The following is a 16,449-nucleotide window of genomic DNA, read 5'->3' as shown; positions in this document are numbered from 1 at the left end:
AGACAAGTTTAGCTAGCTTATGTGCTACAGAAAATTTAGGTTTAGGACAAAATAGCCTCTTTTCCTTTGGTCACATATAGTAGGTGAAGTTCTAAAATACAGACAATGTCCTCCTTATCCATATATTCTGATTTACCTATATTTCCACCAAATTGGCTTCATTATTATCTCTAATTGAAGCCTGACCTTTTTTTTTTTTAGCTTCTTTAACAGTTGTTGTATGTGGAAATGCTGACTTTCAGACCTGTAGAACTCCTAGACTGAGTCTTAGATATCACCCAGGTACCCAAAGTTCCAAGCAAATATCAGGTTATATATATGCAGATACATTGAAAGGCACAGCCTCTCAAAATCTAGAAATAACAATTACAGCTCTGGACTAAATGTGACTGCTACAAGAGCATACATCTAGGCCCCAATTTTCTTATAATTATTTTCTAAAAGAGACCCTACGATATTTGCTCTTTTGTTTTTGGCTTATTTTGCATCACCTAATGTCTCCCAGATTCATTCACCTCATTGCATGCCTCATGACTTCATTCCTTTCTGTAGCAGCACAATCATATGTATACACCACAGTTCACCACTCTACTTCTCAGTGTTTCCTTCAGCCACCTCCATCCATTAGACTTCATATTTAATATTCACAGTTGGCAATCCATGTCTAACATTATCCTCACTTAGTTGTATAGTCATTAACACTCTCAATTTTAGATAATATTCATTGAAAATGGCATTTTTAAAGAAAACTCTTCTTTCACAATTTGTTGAACACCTTAGATTTGGAGGGACTCCTGGCTATTAACAGCATCACCATTTGAAAATTCAGAAGTGTTCTGTAACCATTAGACAGCACTCCACCCTCAGCTCACAAAGACATAAACAAAAACTTTAATAAAAGTCAAAAATACTCTTCTGCCTACCACCATTTAAAAAATTGGATGTGGGGGCCTTACTAACAGCCTTGCAGAAATAAAATGTACTATAACATAATATTATGAACAGTTGTACATCAAGAAATTAGATAACCTGGATAAAATGGAGAGATTCCTAGAAACTCAAACAAACAAAACTGATTCAAGAGGAAACAAAATCTGAAAAAATTTATAACAGTTAAATACATTGAATAAGCAATCAAAAATTGCTTTCTCCCAATGGAGAAAAACCCAGGACCAGCTAGATTCCTTGGTAAATTCTATCAAACATCTAAAGAGTAATTAATGCCCATTCTTCTAAATTCCAATAAAATGGTAGAGGAACCACTTATAACAAAACCAGACAAAGATATCACAAGAAATTAAACAATAGACCAATACCCCTTATGAATATAAATGTAAATATACTTAACAAAACACTGGCAAGTCAAGTCCAGCAGAATATTAAAAGGATTATAAACCATGACCAAGTGGCCTTTATCCCAGGAATGCCAGGTTACATCAACATATGAAAAACAATCAGTAATATTTCATTATTCATTAATATTCATCTTTCATTAATAAAATGAAGGAAAAACCACTATTCATCTCAATTGATAAAGAAAAAGCATTTGATCAAATCCAATGCCTTTTCATGGTAAAAACACTCAGAAAACTAGGAATAGAAGAGAGCTTCCTCAATATGATAAAGGGCATCTATAAAAAATAATAATATCAGATTAAATGGCAAAAGATTGAAAAATTTCCCCTTAATATCAGGAATAAAATAAGGATGTCCAGCCTCACCACTTCTATTTAACGTGTTACTGGAAGTTCTATCCAGGGCAATTAGACAAGTAAGAAAAAGCAAAAAGCACCCAAATAGAAAAAGAAGGAAAACTATCCCTAGTCTTAGATGACACAACCTTGTATATTCAAAACCCTAAACCATCCACAAAAATACTATTTGATCCAATAAACAAGTTCATCAAGACTGCAGCATACAGGATCGACACACAAAAGCTATTTTAATTCTATACACTAACAATGAGTAATCTGAAAATGAAATTTTAAAAAACACTTCCATTTACAATAGTATGACAAAGAATAAAATGCTTAGGAAAAGATTTAACCAAGAATATTCAAGACAACTTTGCTAAAAACTATAAAACTTTGTTCAAGGAAATTAAAGAATATATAATCAAATTGAAAGGCATCCCATATTTATGGATTGGAAGATTTAATATCGTTAAAATGACAAAACTCCTCAAGTTTATCTACAAATTCAAAGCAATCCCTATCAAAATTTCAACTGCCTTTTTTTTCAGAAATGAAAAAGCTAATCTTAAAATTCTTATGAAATAGCATGGGGCCATTAATAGTCAATCTTGAAAAAGGAAAAGAAAATTGAAAAAGGAAAAGAAAATTGGACAACTCACACTTCTGAACTTCAAACTTACTAGAAATCCATAGTATTCAATACAGTGTGGTACTAGGAATAGAAGAGAACATAAGATAGACATAAAGATCAATGGGATAGAAGGTAGAGTCCCAAAATAAACCCATAGATCTATGACCAATCAATTTTCGACCTGGTGTCATGATCATTCAATAAGGAAAGCACTCTCTTCAACAAATGGCATTGGGAAAATTGTATATCCACATGCAGAAAAATGAAAGTGAGGTCCTACCTCTCACCATATACAAAAATTAACTCAAAATGTATAAAGACCTAAATGAAGTAGCTGAATTATAAAATTCTTAGACAAAAACCCAAAGGAGTTAATCTTCATGATCTTGGATTTATTTGGTAATGAATTTTTAGATATTACACAAGAAAAAACAACAAAAGTAAAAACAGGTGAATTGGACCTCATTACAATGAAAAAAAATATGCACCAAAGGAAACTATCAGGAAAGAAAAAGACAACCCATATAATGGAAGGAAATAAGTGCAAAGGTTATATCCAGAATAAGGGCTATATCAAGAATACTTACAATACAACAACAAAAAGACAAAAAGTAAATTTAAAAGTGGACAGGGGAGATAGAAAGTGAGATTGGACACTCACTTTCTATCAGCTCAGCAGAGATTGGATAATCAATGATTAAAGAGTACAGAATGTTCAAACAAGACTCATTGTAAAGTTTCCTAGATTGTGAGATCTTATGACAGTCACATCTATTCCTGAGTTTTAACTGTGGGGTTTCAAAATTCTGAGATGCTGTGATCTTTGTGCATACTTGGTCGTTACCTGGAACTTTGGGTATCTGTTGTGAAGTGTGAAATGGAACGGCTTTTAAAAAGGGAAATTTAATAAGTTTCAAGTTTACAGTTCTAAGACTGAAAAAATGTCCCAATTAAGAAAGTCTTTAGAAATGTCCAATCTTAGGCCTCCAGGGAGAGATACCTTGGTTCAAGAAGGCCGATGAAGTTCAGGGTTTCTCTCTCAAGTGAGATGGCTCATGGCTAACATAGTCAGGGTTTCTCTCTCATCTGGAAAAGCACATTGCGAAGATGGTATCATCTGCTAGCTTTCTCTCCTGGCTTCCTGATTCTTGAAGTTCCAGGAGGTGTTTTTCTTCTTCATCTCCAAAGATCACTGGCTGATGGACTCTCTGCCTCTTATGGCTATGTCATTCTCTGCTCTCTCAGAATCTTGTGCTTTCTCCAAAATGTTTCCTCCTTTATAGGATTCCAGTAAACTAATTAAGACCCACCTGGAATGGGTGAAGACACATCATCATCTAATCCAGTTTAACAACCAGTCTTGATTGAGTCACATCTCCATGGAGATGACCTAATTAAAATTTTGAACATACAGTGCTGAATAGGGATTAGAAGAAATGGCTGCCTTTATAAAATGGGGTTAGGATCAAAATATGGCTTTTCTAGGGTACATACATCCTTTCAAATGAGCACAAGGGTAAAGGATGATATTGTCTGCATTTTAAAACTTCAATCTCTGTGACGGATCAAAGGAAGAGATGTTTATTTGGTTCAAAATTTAAATTTTCTGTAGCACACTTTTTAATATAACTGTCTGGTCAGTTTATTTAAACAACCTAAGTACACGGAATCTAGAATAGGGATTGAGATATTACTCTGTACAGGTTAATGTAATACCTGGATACATACATCTAAATCAGTAGTCACAATCATTTGTTAAATCTTAATTTCTCAGTTACACTTCCTTCCTCTCATTTGATTTTTCTCTTACTCTTCAAGGTAGTCTGGGCAATGACCATTTTAACTTCATGCTGGAAGGGAATGTTGACTCTCTGGGGTAGAGGAATGAACCTAGCTGTGATTCTTGAAGATACTGGCACCTCTGGGTTTCAGGACTTATCTGGCCTATGGTCAACCTGAAGGCCTTAAGTTTCTGAGAAAATTACTAAAGAAAACCTTTCTAGAGGTCTTCAGAAATACTGTTTGGGGCTTGGCATACTGTGGCAGTTTTAAATATCTGGCTAAGGCTTGCATAAGTGTAACCTCCAAAATGACCTCTTTCCTCTATTTGAAATCTCCCACCATTGAAACTTTATTTTTTTAATTTTTTTTCTAGAAATATCCACATACATACATACATATTATACAGTCAATGGCTCACAATTCCATCACATCACATATTCTTCACCATGATCATTTTTAGAACATTTACATCATTCCAAAGAAAGAAATAAAAAGAAAAAGAAACACATACATCCCATACCCCTTACCCCTCCCTCTCATTGACCCACAGTATTTCAATCTGCCCAATTTTTCCTTTTCTTTTTTATTTATTTAGTTAGTTTTTATTTTTTTGAATCTGCCCGATTTTTACCCTTTATTTCCTCTCTCAAAACCATAATCCCAGGGAGTTTTTAAACATTGCTACCTATCATAATTTTCCAAACCCCAACCAAAACCATTCCTGTCAATTCTAAAGAATACCTAGGGCATTATATAAGATTCTATAAGGTTCCATGCACTAGGAGGGTAAGTTTTCAGAAACCTATAACCTCCAGACAGGTCCCTGGACCAGATAAGTCCTGAAATGCAGAGGGGCCAGCCTCTCCAAAGCACCAACTAGTTCCATCCTCCTATTCCATATTACTGACAGTCCCTTCCAACATGAAAAAGTTAGAATGGGCATAGCCCAAATACTCCAAAAGTGTGAGAGAAAGGTCAAAGGTGATGGTGGAGTTATACAGAGAAGGTTGGGATTAACAAATGAATATGATTGCTGAATCATATTGATATTTCTTTTAATCTCCTTGGAGTAACTAGCAGTAAAAAACTAAAAATGTGGAACTGTAACCCATACCAATCTTTGAAATCTGTTCTACAATTAATTGTTGGGGTGCTCTTTGAAGTTTATTGCTTTTTTGTATATATGTTATTTTTCACAAAAATGAAAAAAATCAATTTTGATGATGAGTGCACAGCTGTATGATGATAGCGTGAGCCATTTATTGTACACCTTGGATGATTACATGGTGTGTGAAAATATAATATATATCAATAAAAAATCTAATTGGAAAAAGGCAGGCATAGAAAAAAAAAAGCAGGCACAGGGATTGAAAGACTTCACAAAAGAAGATCTATAAACGACTCCTCGGCATATGAAAAAATGCTCCACATCATTAATCACAAGGGAAATGCAAATTAAATCATACTGACATACTACCAGTTAAATATACACCTATCATATGATCCAGGAATTCTATTCAAGAAAATGACATCCTATAATCTACTTAAACAATTGTACACAAATGTTCATAGCTGCTTTATTTGTAATAGCCCAAAACTGGAAACAATCCAATGTCAAGTTCATGAACAGGTGAAGGACAAATTGTGACATATACATAAAGTAAATTATTAGTCAGAAATCAAAGTCATGAACTATTGATACATGCAACAAGAGGGACAAATTTCAAAAATCATTATTTGAGTAAAATAAATCAGAGAACAAAGAAACTTCATATTGAATGAGTCCAGCAAAACATAATTCTAGAAAGTGCAATTTAATCTAATGTGAAAGAAAACAGATAAGTGGTTGACTAGGGACAGATGTGGAGAGAAGGATGAATTACCAAAGGGCATAAAACCTTTGGGAGTGATGGAAGCTTTTATCTTGATTGTGATAATTGTTTTATGGGTGTATACATATGTCAAAACTGATTGAATTTTACTCTTTAACTATGTGCTGTCTATTGCACTTAAGTTATGCCTAATCAAAGTTATGAAAAGAAAACTTTCAATGGTTGTGTAAAGGTAGTATAGAGTAATTATCCAGGGTCATGCAGTAACAATTAAATATGGGATAAAGTTTTAAAAGCAACATGGGAACGTTCACAATAAAATTACCAATCATGGTTGCATATGTATTCCACTGCTGAGTTTTCCATTACCTGAGTTTTCTTCTATATTAAAAAATTCCTCTTAAAATATCTCCTTTGCATGGTATTCACATCTTGACAATATTAAGTCTTCCAATCCATAACGACAGGATGTCTTTACACCTATTTAGATCTTCTTTCATTTCTTTCAGCAATGTTTTGTTTTCAGTGTATAAGTGTTTCACCTGCTTGGTTAAATTTGTTCCTAGATATTTTATTTTTTAGATGCTGTGCCAGTTTGAAAGGTTTATGTACTCTAGAAAAGCCATGTTTTAATGCTGATCCATATTGTGGAGGCAGCAGTTTCTTTTTCTTCCTATTCAGCACTGTAGATTGGAAACTTGATTAGATGATCTCCACAGAGATGTGACACATCCAATTGTGGGTATTAAACTTTGATTAGAGGGAGGAGTGACTCCACTTATCCCAGGTAGGTCTTGATTAGTTTACTGGAATCCTTTAAAAGAGGAAACATTTTGGGAAAACTAAGAGAGCTTTGAGAACCAAGAGAGCCCTCACAGCCAGAGATCATTGGAGATGAAGAAGGAAAATGCCCCTGGGGGTGCTGCATGAAGCAAGATGTCTGTAAAGCAAGCTAGGAGATGCCACTATGTTTGCCATGTGCCTTTTGAGTTGAAAGAGAAAACCTGAATGTCATTGGCCTTCTTGAACCAAGGTAACCTGCGGGGAGAGGTGGGACTCCGCCGAGTCCGGTCCCGCTAGGCTAGTGAGGGTGCACTCTTCCTGCCGAGGGGGTTCAGGGAGTAGAACCGCCAGGTGCAGAGGTGGCTCGAGCCGAGGGTCTGGGTCGGAGGCGCGCGCGCAGAGGACCACTGCGGGTCTGAAGGACTGGAGGCCGAGTCAATTAAGGCATGAAGCAAGGTAGCTTTATTGTTGGTAGACGCTTATGCCAGGGCCGCCAGTAGCTAAAGACCTCGAGGCTCGGTGAGCCCCGGACTATATACAGTTTGAGGAGAGGTGGAGTTAGGGCGTGGACTCCAGGGGAGGGTAGCCAATCACACAGGGAGGACGGATGGGTGACTGTGACGTCTGTAGGCACCATAGAGATGTTGTTTTTGAGTGTGCTTGTAGCAGCGGATGTTGGGCAGGTGGAGGAATAGGAAGAAGGCCAATAGGGTTAAAGAGACAAGGCTGCATCATCACTAGTCGCCGGTGAGGCTTGTAATTCAGAGGTCTAGAAGAACCGGACATGCCAAAATGACAAGGGAGGGAATGAAAAAGACTAAGCCATCAGGCCAAGAATAAAATTATGCCACAGTAACCTACCCTGGATGACTTAGATTGGACATTTCTATAGGCTTGCTTTAATTTGGATATTTACACAGGCTTAGAACTGAAAACTTGCATCTTAATAAATTTCCCTTTTTTAAAGCTGTTCTGTTTTCAGTATATTGCGCAGCTAGCAAACTAGAATGGATGCTATTGTAAATTGAATTGCTTTCTTAATTTTCTCTTCATATGGTTTATTTTTATTGTATAGAAAAGCAACTGATTTTTGTGGATTGGTCTTGTACCCTGCAACTTTGCTGAATTTATTAGCATAGTAACTTTCTTTTGGATTCTTTGGCATTTCCTATTTATTGAATTGTCTTCTGCAAATATAATTGTATTTCTTCCTTTACAATTTAGATGACTTTTATTTCTTTTTCTTGTCTAATTTCTCTGGCTAAGAACTTCTAGTACAATGATGAATAGTGGTAGTGAATACAAACTTCCTGTCTTGTATCTGACTTATAGTCAGACTTTCACAACTGATTATGATATTGGCTGTGGCTTTTTCATAAAAGCCCTTTATCATGTTGAAGTTCCTTTCTGTTCCTAGTTTTCTGAGTGTGTTATTTTAAATCATGAAGCAGTGGTAAATTTTATTAAATGCATTTCTGTGTCAATTGAGATATTCATGTGGGGTTTCCTTCTTGCTTCCATTTCTTCCCTTTTCCCAAACACCTCCCCTTTCCCCCTCCCCCATTCCCTAGTAACCTTTCATCTACTTTCTATTTCTGCAAATTTGCTATTTCTAGTCACCTCTTATAAGTGACATACAGAATTTGTCCTTATGTACCTTGCTTATTTTACTGGGCATGTTTTCAAGGTTCTTCCATGCTACAGAATGTCTCATAACTTAATTCTTATGGCTGAATAATTTTCCATTGTGCGCATGTACCATATTTTGTTTATCAATTTATTTGTTGAGAGACACAAGCTGTTGCTGACTTTTGGCTGTTGTGAATAATGCTGCTATAAACATTGCTGTACAAATATCTGTTTGCAGCTCTGTTTTCACATTCTTTCATAAATACCTAGAAGTAGAAATGCTGTGTCATATGGTAATACTATATTTAACTTTTTGAGGAATTACCATATTCCTTTTGATTGTGAGTGCACCAGTTTACATTCCCACCAACAATGCACTTGAATTTCAATTTCTCTACAGTGTCTTCAACATTTCTTATTTTCCATTATTTTTAATGATGGCCATCATATGAGTGTGGAGTGGTATCCCATTGTGGTTTTGATTTGTACTTCTCTAATGTCTAATGTTGTTGAGCATCTTTTCATATGCTTACTGGTCATTTGTACATCTTCTTTGGAGAAATGTCTATTCAAGTATTTGCCCAGTTTTTAATTGGGCCGTCTGTCTTTTGCTGCTGCATTTTAAAGGTCTTGGTATATTCTGGATATTAAGCTCTTATCTGATATGTGATTTGCAACTATTTTCTTGTATTATGTAGATACTCTTTTCACTTTCTTGATAATTTTCTATGATGAACAAAAGTTTTTAATTTTGATGAAGTCCATTTTATCTATTTTTCCTTTTGTTTCTCATGCTTTTGGTGTCATGCCTAAGAATGCATTGCCAAATCCCAGTTCATGAAGATTTATCCCAATGTTAAGTTCTAAGAGCTTTATAGTTTTAAGTGTTATATTTAAATCCTTGATCCATTTTGAGTTTATTTTGTATATGGTATTAGGCAATGGTCTAACTTCACTCTTTTGCACGTGGAAATCTAGTTTTCCCAGAACCATTTCACAAAGAGACTATTCACTTCCCATTGTATGCAGTTGGCATCATTTTCGAAAATCAATTGGCCATCTCTCTCTCTCAGCTGACTGAGCAAGTGAACTCACTGCCCTTCACCGCACCCCCCTCCCTCCATGTGAGACATGACTCCAGGGGTGTAAACTTCCCTGGCAACATGGGACAGAAATCCCAGGATGAGCCAGGAGCCAGCATCACGGGATTGAGAAAGCCTACTTGACCATAAAGGGGAAGAGAGAAATGAGACAAAATAAATTTTAGTGGCTAAGAGATTTCAGAGTCCAGAGGATATCCTGGAGGTTAGTCTTATGCATTATATAGATATCCCCTTTTTAGTTTATGGTGTATTAGAGTGGCTAGAGGGAAGAACTTGAAATGTAGAGCTGTGTTCCAGTAGCCATGTGTTCTAGTTTGCTAGCTGCTGGAATGCAACACCAGAGACTGATTGGCTTTCAATAAAAGGGGATTTATTTAGTTGACATATAGTTCTTCAGAGGAAAGGCAACTAACGTTCAACTGAGATTCTTTCTTACGTGGGAAGGCACAGGATGGTCTCTGCTGGCCTTCTCTCCAGGCCTCTGGGTTCCAACAGCTTTCCCCAGGGTGATTCCTTTCTGCAACTCCAAAGGCCTGGACTGAGCTGCGAGTGCTGAGATGAGATATGCTGAGCTGCTTGGGCTTTGCTATGTTGAGTCTCTCATTTAAGCACCAGCCAATTAACTCAAATGTCATTCATTGAAGCAGGCATGCCTCCCAACCAACTGCAGATGTAATGAGTAACAACTGAGGTTCACATGCCATCAGCTCATGTCCACAGCAACAGAACTAAGCACCTTCACCTAGCCAAGTTGACACCTGAACCTAACTACCACACCATGTTTCTTGAAGATGATTGTATAATGATATAGTTTTTGCAATGTGATTGTGTGATTGTGACAATCTTGTGTCTGATGCTCCTTTTATTTACCATATGGACAGATGAGTAAAAAATAAAAATTAAAAAAAAATCAATTGGCCACAGATGCATGGGACTATTTCTGGGTTTTAAATTCTGTTCAACTGGCCTATTTGTCTAACTTTATGCCAATACCACACTGTTTTGATTACTATAGCTTGTAGTACAATTTGAAATGGAAAGTGTGAGTTCTCCAACTCTGTTTTTCTATTTCAAAATTGAATTGTTTGATTCAGAGCCTTGCAGTTCCATATGAATTTGAGGAATGTTTTCTCCATTACTGCAAAAATGGCTACTAGACTTTTGACAGGGATTTCATTGAATCTGTAGATCATTCTGGGTAAAACTGACATTTTAACAATCAATGAATATGGGATGTATTGTCATTTATTTAGGTCTTTAATTTCTTTCAAGAGTGTTTTGTAAATTTCAGTGCACACGTCTTTTATATCCCTTGTTAAATTTATACCTAGGTGTTTTATTCTTTTTGGTGTTATTGGAATTGCTTACCTAATTTTCACTTCAGATTGTTAATTGCTGAGTATCAGAACACAATTGATTTTTTTGTGTTGCTCTCGTACCCTGCCATTTTGCTGAACTCATTTATTAGCTCTAATAGTTTCTTGTGGATTGCTTTAAATTTTCTCTATATAAGATCATGTCATCTGCAAAAAAAGATAGTTTTACATCTTCCTTTATAATCTGGAAATCTTTTATTTCTTTCTCTTGCCTAATTGCTCTGGCTAGAACTTCTAGAACCATGTTGCATAGCAGGATGAAAGTGGGCCCTTGTATTGTTCCTGATCTTAGGGGTAAAGCTTTAAGTTTTTAACCATCAAATATGATGTTAGCTATGTATTTTTAATAAAGGGTCTTTATCAAATTGAGACAATTCCCTTCAACTCCTTGTATTCTGAATATTTCTATTTAAGAAAGGGTGCTGGATTTTATCAGATGCCTTTTCTGCATCTAAAGAGGTAATCATGCAGTTTTTTTCTGTTCTATTACTATGATACCAATAGTTAGGAAATCAATAGTAACCCAAATGATCTACAGATTCAACACAATCCCTATTAAAATTCCAGCAGTCCTTTTTGAAGAAATGGAAAAGCCAATCCTCAAATCCATGTAGAACTGCTGGGACACCCAAATGACCAAAACAATCTTGAAAAAGAGGGGGAAAAATTGTAGGACCGGCAGGTCCTGATTTCAAATTGTACTACAAAGCTACAGTGATCAAAACAGTATGATACTGGCATAAGAATAGACAAATAGCTCAAGGGACTAGAATTGAAAGTCCAGAAATAACCATGTTACTGTGATCAACTGATTTTTTTACAAGGGTGCTAAGAACTATTAATGGAGAAGAATAGTTTTTTTCAGTAAATGGTACTGAACTAGATATCCACATGCAAAAAGTAAGCTTGGACCATACACCACACCATATATAAGAAATAACTCAAAATGGATAGGTATAGTTTGTGTTGATTTCTTTTTTCTTGTGTAAGGGATGCATATTCTTGTTTCTTTGCATGTCTTGTAACTTTTTTGTTGAAAACTGGACACTTTAGATAAGATCAGATAACAACTCTGGAAATCACCTTCCCCCCATAGTGTTTTGTTATTATTGTCATTTTTGTTTGTTTAATTGTTTTTCTGAACATATCTGTAAAATCTGCAATTTTTTGTCATGTGTGATTACCATAGTCTTATTGGTATTATCTTATTGGTTGTGTAATGATTGAACATAGATTTCCTTAAAAGCATAGAGGATCTGTGTGCATGTTAAGGCAAACCTTCAAACCCAGCCATGCAGTTTACAACTCTGCCTTACACTTTACTTTCTACTAGTGTAGAGACGCAAGATCAGCCAGAGGTTAGAGCTTAAGGTTTTCTCAGGTCTTTCCTAGCATACACATAGCCCTGTGTAGGCAAAACTTCCTACTGATGTGCATGGCCTTCTAGAAATGTCAGAGCTTTTCAAAGTCCCCTATGTGCAGTTAATTCTTCAGATTTTCCTTCTAAAGTTTTTGGCTAACTTGGTTTTTGCCTCAATGTTATCACCAGCCCTGGCACCTGCAATGCTAAAAAAATATTCTGCTGCTTTTTTTTTTTTCCACACGGGCAAGCACTGAGAATCAAACCCGGGTCTCTAGCATGGCAGGCAAGAATTCTGCCACTGAGCCACCATTGCACTGCCCCTTGCTGATTTTTTTTAACAAAGGCCTTTGAGAAAAAGGCTGTTCACACTGGGTGGGCTCTGAGTCAAGCCAAATATAGAGAAACTCTGTAGTGGGTATACAGCCAAGTATTAACCAGGTAGGTCTGGGTTGTCCATGCTCTATACATTCCAAAGAAGGGTATGATGGTAAGCTCATGTGTTGACTTGGCTGGGTTATTGTGTCCAGCTGTCTGGTCAGGTAGGCACTTGCCTGATTGTTATTTTGAGGCTATTTAATGGATTTAAATAATCAATGGATTGCATCTGTGGCTGATGACAACTGAGTAGATTGCCTTCAACAATAAAGGAAGTTTCATGCAATCAATTTAAGGCATTTAAAGGAGAAGTGATGATTTCATCATCCAGAAAGGAGAATTTCCATCTCTACTTCAGCCATTCAGCTTTTCCTGAGGAATTAATTGAAAACCTTTATCGAAGTTCCCAGATTGCAGCCTCTCCTATGGAATTGCTACTTGTTCATCCCCATAGTCATGTGAGCCAGTGAACCAATTCCTATAAAAAGTCTCATAATATTTAAATTATATATATATATCACAAACTGTATGTTCTGTTTCCCTAGAGAATTCTGATCAATACAAAGGCTCTTTTCTATCCCCCAGGATATAATCTCTAAATGCTTGAAATATCCTGCATAAAAGTGCCTTTGTTTAATCTGTATGTGCTATTCTTTGTCTTTGTGTACTGCATCATGGAATAAAGCACATAGGGAATATTTTTGATGAATTTCCAAATTCAATTGAAATTGTTCAATAGTTCGCCAGAAAATATGATTAATGTAGGTTTTTCATGGACTCCCATGGTCAGATTTAAGAAGTGCTCTTCTACTCAGTTTTCTGAGAATTTTTAATGTAAATAGTTGTTAACATTTATCAAATAATTTGTCTGCATCCATTGACATGACCACAAGAGTTTTTTCTCATTTGAGATATTGCAAAGATGGATTATACTTATTTCAAAATTTAGACAAATTGTACTTTTGGATTAAATCCAATTATGTTTTTTCTTTTATATGTCAGTGGGATCAATTTACCAATATTTTGAGCTGGGTATTTGGGTCAAAATTCATAAGATGTATTCAATGTTCCATTCTTGCAATGTCCTTATCAAGTTGTATATCCAAGTTATGTTAGTTCATGTAGTTAATTGACAATACATATTATATATTTCAAAAATTACATATGTATACAATGGAAGTTACATTTTTTAGGCTTTTTTGTATTCATTAAATACATTAAAATGACTGAACCAAAAAAAAGTGTCTTTGTTTACCTGGAGTCCTTGAACATGCCAGATAGTCTATGCTAGCAATGTGATTTACAGTGGGGGGTCTGGGACTCAGCATATCACCTTGACCTGTAGAGGTGATGGAGACTAAGGTTAGCCATGCAGTGGTCAGTCATGCCTATATGACAATCCCAAATAAAAATTCTGGACTCCAGTGCTTGAGTCAGCTTCCCTTGTTGATGATATTCCATGAGTGTTGTCACTCATCATTGTTGGGAGAATGAAGCACTGTCTACATGATTCCACTAGGAAAGGACAACTGGACACTTATACCTGGTGTCCCCTAGACCCTGCCACATGCACTATATCCTATTTCTGAGTAACCACATGTACCAGTTTAAAAGTATTATGTACCCCAGAAAAGCATGGCCTAATCCTAATTTAATCATGCAGAGGCAACCATTTCCTTTAATCCCTATTCAGCACTGTAGGTTGGGAACTTGATTAGAATATCTCCACAGAGATGTGGCACATACAATTGTGGGTGTCATCTTTTGATTACATGGAGGTGTGACTCTACCTGCTCCAGGTGGGGCTTGATTAGATCCTGGAATCCTTTAAAAGAGGAAACATTTTGGAGAAATGGCAGAGCTTAGAGAAATGACAGAAGCCTCAGAGCTGACAGAAACTTCACAGCAGAACTGACACAGATGCAGACATGTGGAGAACAGAGAGATGGTTATTTGGAGATGCTTGGAGCCCAGAAGACATTTCCATGAGATGTTAAGCAAGCCAGAACCTGGAGAGAGTGAAGGGAAGACAAGAGATGAAAGCCAGACCTGGAGAAGTAAAGTGAGGCACCTCCACAGCAACAGGCTGAAAACTATGGTGTCCAGGTGCAAGGGGCCAGTGTGTCTTCCCAGCTGACAGAGGTGTAGCAGATGCATCAGCCTTCCTTAAATTAAGGTATTTTTACCTGGATGCCTTAGTTTGGACATTTTCATAGGCTTAGTACTGTAAGCTTGCAACTTTATAAATTCCCATTTAGTAAAAGCTATTCCAGTTCTGGTATATTGCATTCTGGCAGCTAGCAAAATAACACACCATGACTGAATTAACAGATTTCCTAAATTTTGTAAGTCCTCCCAGTGAAACACTGAACAGGGAAATCTTGGAGACCCCTAAGCACAGTGAGATTTTCCAAAGAACTTTCATACAGGTTAAATAGTAATAATTCTCTTAGCATTGGGCCTTGGAAGTGTTCCAATCCCACTTCCCCACTCTAGTCTCTGCTAGGATTCTAGTTCAACCATAATTATGGTTGTTGATTTTCAAGCTTGATTTCCACCCTCAACTGTGAGGGTGGAAAGAAAGGATAGGAAAAGGGTAATTTAAAACATTGCGGAGCTTGCTGTTCACTCAGCCATATTTCTGGAAAAGACATTCTTCAGATTGTTGCAAACCTTTGGTTAATCTCTAGAATTCTGAAAACGTTGATTTTAACAATTCCTGTAAGTTTTTACATTGCCTTAGTGAAGTAGAGGATTCTCAGAGGTCCTTACTCTGTCATTTCTTCCAACGTCACTGTCGCTGAGTATTTTCTCATTTCATTCTCTGAACTTTCCCTTTCATCTTCTTTTCATTCTTCTGTGCAATTTACTACCTTTCTGCATAATGCAATAACATATTTAAAATGAACCAAAGTTTCCATTCCCAAATTTTCTCATTTTTGTACCCATCCTTTTTGACAGGCACTTTTTTAGATAAGGAAAGAGCCATTTACACTTGATTTCTCTTTAGTTCTGGAAGACAACATGAAATAAGAATATCAAACCCAAAACAGGGCATTTCTGAACAAGGTTATTCTTAGATTGGGTAAATGAATACTAAAAAGGAATAACTCTGTGTTTAATTTTTTAATAGGGAGTTGAGGCCAGCTGCATTCATTTCAATAAAACACTGACTAATGTGAAAGGAAAAGAAATATAGTAACATTGGATAACAACTTCACCTAAGCTTGTATCTTATTCTTTTAATAAAAATATCCCATATCCAGTGGTATTTGAAATATGGTTTAGATCCAGATGAAATAAACTTTGTTGGCAATAAATCTTATGAACAAAATAAATATGGGAATCATTCTGCCATATCTGAAACCACATAGGAGCAAACTTTTAGACAATATTCAGTGCAGGACGGTACTTCAGTCATAACAAACCTCAGAAGACATCAAGAGATTCATAGGGAACAGAAATCATATAAATGTAACAAATATAGGAAGGCTGTCATGAGAAAATATCATTTTATTTTCCTTCAGAGAAGTCACACTGTAGAGATTTCCTATTATTTTAATCAATGTGAATGCCACAGAACCAGGAGTTAAAACCATTTAACCAGTAAAAATTTGTAAAGATAATATCTCCATAAATATAACCAATATGGCAAAAGTTTCTTACATATGACATCTAAAGCACAAGCAACAAAAGAAAAAAATAATTAAATTGGACTTCATAAAAATTGAAAACTTCTGTGCATCTAAGGACATGACCAAAAGAGTAAAAGACAACCCACAGAATGGGAGAAAATATTTGCAAATCATATATCTCATAAAGGCTTAGTCTAGTATCCAGAATATATATAAAGAATGCTTACAAACTATTAAGAAAAAAAC

This window comes from Tamandua tetradactyla, chromosome 9, assembly GCF_023851605.1.
Source record: "Tamandua tetradactyla isolate mTamTet1 chromosome 9, mTamTet1.pri, whole genome shotgun sequence".
In the NCBI taxonomy this organism is placed as follows: domain Eukaryota; kingdom Metazoa; phylum Chordata; class Mammalia; order Pilosa; family Myrmecophagidae; genus Tamandua; species Tamandua tetradactyla.
The sequence above is the reverse complement of the archived record's forward strand: the minus strand, read 5'-3'. Positions refer to the sequence as shown.